Below are 4,980 nucleotides of genomic sequence, written 5' to 3' on the forward strand. Positions count from 1 at the left end.
GGGTCAGAAGTTTACATACACTAAGTTGACTATGCCTTTAAACAGCTTGGAAAATTCCAGAAAATTATGTCATGGCTTTATAAGCTTCAGATAGGCTAATTGGCTTTATAAGCTTCAGATAGGCTAATTGACATCATTTTAGTCAATTGGAGGTGTACCTGTGGATGTATTTCAAGGTCTACCTTCAAACTTGACATCATGGGGAAATCAAAAGAAATCAGCCAAGATCTCAGAAAGAAAATTGTAAACCTCCACAAGTCTGGTTCATCCTTAGGTGCAATTTCCAAATGCCTGAAGTTACCACGTGCATCTGTACAAACAATAGTACGCAAGTATAAACACCATGGGACCACGCAATGGTCCTAACGCTCAGGAAGGAAACGCGTTCTTTCTCCTAGAGATGAATGTACTTTGGTGCGAAAAGTGCAAATATATCCCAGAAGAACTGCAAAGGACCTTACATACAGTCAATTAGTATTTGGTAGCATTGCCTTTAAATTGTTTGACTTGGGTCAAACGTTTCAGGTAGAAAAATGACTTGCACATTTGTGTGTCATGCACAGAGTAGATGTCCTAACCGACTTGCCAAAACTATAGTTTGTTAGCAAGAAATGTGTGGAGTGGTTGAAAAATGAGTTTTAATGAGTCCAACCTACGTGTATGTAATCTTCCGACTTCAACTGTAGTTGCATTTAAGAGGTTTTTAAAGCTTACCTTTTTATGTGTCTGTAGGCCTACTCTGTCTGGGGTGGAAATGTTGGCCTAAATTTTGAAAGTACCATGCTCAGATTCCAGATAACTTCTCAGATAGTTTCATTGCAAACAAGACACACTGATTTGGAATTGCAGAAATGTGAAAATATTAACTTATCTCTGTCCATTCTTAGCCTGTAATTTTGGTAATTTGAGTGGTATTAAAAAATATTATTCTAATATGTACAATGTCATAGAATTTCATAAATGTTTATAAAAAGCAATTTCTTCACGGATCTGCAAATACAATGATAGATTCATGTAAAAAGGTAAAAATGTGCTCTTTTAGGGTACAGTTACAAAGCCATTTGTGTTTTTTTAAAGTGGTAGAAATGTTCCTTTTCTCTTTGCCAAGTCCTTCACGTGTACACGTCTTTCCGCCATTCCACTACTGATGCCAATTTAGCAAATTCTGCGGGTAACCTCGACTGGGACTCGAACCTGGGTCCAGTGACTGTCAAGCCAACACCATACCTCTTGACTAGGTTGCTCAGGGTTGGTTAAGGTCACTACAATATTTATTACAGCTCTTTATTGTCACATGCTCTTATGTCAGCCTTTATAAAGGCTTCAGAACTGGCTGTGACATGTTCAAACTGTAATTAACATAACCATAGATCACTTAAACTGGTGAAACACATCCACTCACGGGTGGCCAAAAATAACTAACTTAAAGCCACACCCCCACTAAGCCATACCTTCAATTATTATACCTTTATTTTCAAAATATTGGGTGCAAAAATGTACCATTATACTAGATTATCTACACATGTACCCCAAAAAGTACCAAACAGTACCATGTGAGATCATATGTGTACCTCTGAAGGTACATTATGTATATTTTCATCTTTTTTACCCCAGGGAACAATACTGTATGCTAACCTTGCCCTTTTTTTCTGAGAGTGTGGGTGTGGACCTCTCTGCTCGACATTCAGTGATTGACATGTGCTAATGACCATCAATATGCATGGTTCTGCTCTGTTCCTATCTCTGACTGAGGAAACAAGACGTCTCTGACTAGCCTGGTCCCAGATCTGTGTCTTTGCCCACTCCTATCGTCATTGTCACAAAAAGGTGTCTCTGACTGTTAGCTCAATGTCACAGGTATCAGAAACTTTCTTACTTGTCTTTGATAGAACTGCTTGACAATCACAATTTCACACCTATGAATTCATTATTATTTTTTAAAGTCAGTTTAGACTCTGTTTTCATCCTGTTCTTTACTGTGTAGTTTGTTACTAATTGCCAGGGTAGCAGTTTAGCAGCAGATTCTCTATAACTCTCCTAAGGCTTCAGATACACAGGCATACTGCAGACATACATGTATGCTTCGGGGGCTGTGACATTGTTTACTGAGATAATAAAAAATATCAACTGAGATTTTTGTATTTATTATCATCATGCCTCTTCATTGTCAAGGAGCGTATTGATAGTTTTGCTTTAGTTACCTCCCCCTAAAAACACCCTCCCTTTCCCACAAGATTGCCAATGGACTGCATCTCATTATTGGTCCCCTTTTCAAAGCAGAGTTTACTAACACAATGACTAAATCACCCACTATCCTTCAGGATCTTCCAATGCCTGCCTAGCCAGTGGATTAATTTCTCTTCCTCATCTTATTTTTTTTTTGTCTTCGTTTCTCCATACAGAGGCTAAATGTCAAGCATGCCTGACTCCTTCTAGTAACACATTCATTCCAGCAGATAATTACCATAAGGAAATTGATGCTTCAGTGTGCAGAGGGGAATTTAATTTACTCTGACATTCCACAGCATAATACATTCCAAAAGAAGTGTTTTTCACTTTCCAATTGACTTTTTAGATAAATTTGACTATTTAACGTGATTGCCGGTCTTGAACGTCTTTGACTTATAAAGGTGTTGAAACCAATTAAGGGCTACATGCTGTTCGTGCTTCCAGATTTGAAGCTGTGAATACTGCTTACGGGTCCATGAAATCAGAAACAGGCTGGATATTTTGTTCATTGGTCTGTGTTTGTGTTGTGGTCTGGTCTATATGATGATCATTCCACAACAAGTAATTACTGTATGTTTATGAAAGCCACCGTGTGAAATAAAACATTGCGATTGATCATTTGGTAACACTTAAAGCCTGCCAGTATAATGCTTCATAACTTGTTATAAGCATATATGATTATGTATCATGTCTTATAATAAGGCTTATAAATAAATGTTATGTCTCTCAACGTAGGACATTTTTAACTGACATTTTTAACTAAGGGCTTTTATCCAGTCAGTATCAATATACGATGATATCAAGACATACCCAAGCTCAGTATAAGTCTTACAATGCATTATAACCTCATCATAACCCATTATGCCTGTACACTTCATTAATGTCACTAAAGGTTTCAAAAGTAGTGCTCAAAGAAACAAAACTGTGCCACCTGCTGAGAGAAATACAAGTACTGTAAACGTGATGGATGAAACCACTCTTTAAACTAAGACTGTGTCCCTGTGTCCTGGTGTCGCCCCACACGTGAGAAGGTCTGCTGTTGTCACTGGAATAGGGTGGTATCTCTACAGCTGGGAAAACCATGCTCCTCTGCTGGACATGATTGGAATGTGCATTGTGCTGATTCACACTTCTGCTCTGAGATTCCCTCTGTCTGGCCTCTGGTCAGGAGTTGGGCTTACAGGGCCCTTAATTCTGCCATGACACAGCTCTTTATGTTGGTCCTCGCACTCACAGTGAGTTCCTTACCAGACCTGTACTGTAGCTAAAGGTACCTAGCCTTCATAGAGACGGAATCAAAATGACTCTTTGGAGGCTGTTGTAATCCATAGTAGCATGTGGAAACAACAGACCAAAAACACACTCCTGCTAAAAGTTCCTCTTTTGCGCCAATGACCAGCCCAACTGCCTGTGAATGTTGTGCTGCTTTTGAGATAAGGGCTGCCTTCCACTGTACAGTTTAGGGGCTTTAGCTATCTAGAACATGCAGCATCTCCACAGATAACACCACTCAGAAAGGTTAGAAAAGAATGGGATAATGGGAGAAACAGTCACTTTTCTCATAGTATATTGCAGCACAGATTCACTGTACCAGAAACTTCATTTAAGGTGTAATGACTAAACATGGCAGAGAAATGAGCCGATTTGTTTGAATAAAACAAGAGGTATATTACTCATTATTTATTGACTATTTCTATAAATATTAATCCACAAATTATATCGCTTTGAATAATTTGAGGCAATATCCCATTTGTGCATGCAATACTGTAATAGACCAATATTCTTAACAAGTTCGTTTTTTAAATATGCATTTACAAACTACTATGAATTTTCTGAAGAAAAAAAAACTAAAGTTTATGTGCCCTAAAATATGTTGGCTAAAATGCTGCTACTATTTTGGCAGAACTTTAATTCAGTGCACTAAACAAAAATGCAATTATATATTAGTGACATGAGTAAAAAGGTGGGGGGTTTTGGCGAAGAGAGGCAGCACTTCTTCGTGCAATCCGTCCACACTGCCCAGTCTGCCAATGGAGGGACATGCTGAGGTACTCCTAAACAAGGAAGCAGATGATACAAAAACAGTATATATACAGTAGCAATGAGACAGTAGCATTGAGTCAGTTGGTTGCTTGTCTTTAGGAGTCTCTTTAAAGAGTTATTAGGTGTTTAAAACATTTGACTTTTCTTTCACATTTTTTCAATCGCAGACCTGCTTGGAATAAATTATTTCAAATGAGACTTCTAGACCAGAGCATTATCCTCAGTTAGCATCAACTGATCTAGAGACTTAACTATCTTTAAGCAAACCACTGCCGCCTCAAAGGTCTCTGTCCTACGGGAAAGATGGGATAACAATGTAAAACCTTGGGTGATTAAGCGCATAGGCGTACTAGCCTAGAGTTCTATAATGTCACTGAATTATTCATGATTCAATAATGACATGTGTTCGAATGGTATAAAAGTATAGGGTTGAGTATATGTGATAATATGCATTTGTTCTTACAAAAGCACATGGAAAGATGCAACTTGCCACAATGGTTGTGGTGTACCTGTCACAATATTTGTTTAAACATCATTTGAAACCAACAGAGTTTTGTCGTTTTAATTGAGCTGTGACTCTTATAGGATGCCAGAACAGGTGACAGAAGGGGAGCTACTCATATGCAAGTGAGGAGTCCCCCCATCCTTCTCTACGAAATAAATAAATAAACAATGAATCGTCCAGTCTCCTGTGCGCCTCATCCCATC

This window comes from Oncorhynchus gorbuscha, linkage group LG06, assembly GCF_021184085.1.
Source record: "Oncorhynchus gorbuscha isolate QuinsamMale2020 ecotype Even-year linkage group LG06, OgorEven_v1.0, whole genome shotgun sequence".
Classification (NCBI taxonomy): Eukaryota; Metazoa; Chordata; class Actinopteri; order Salmoniformes; family Salmonidae; genus Oncorhynchus; species Oncorhynchus gorbuscha.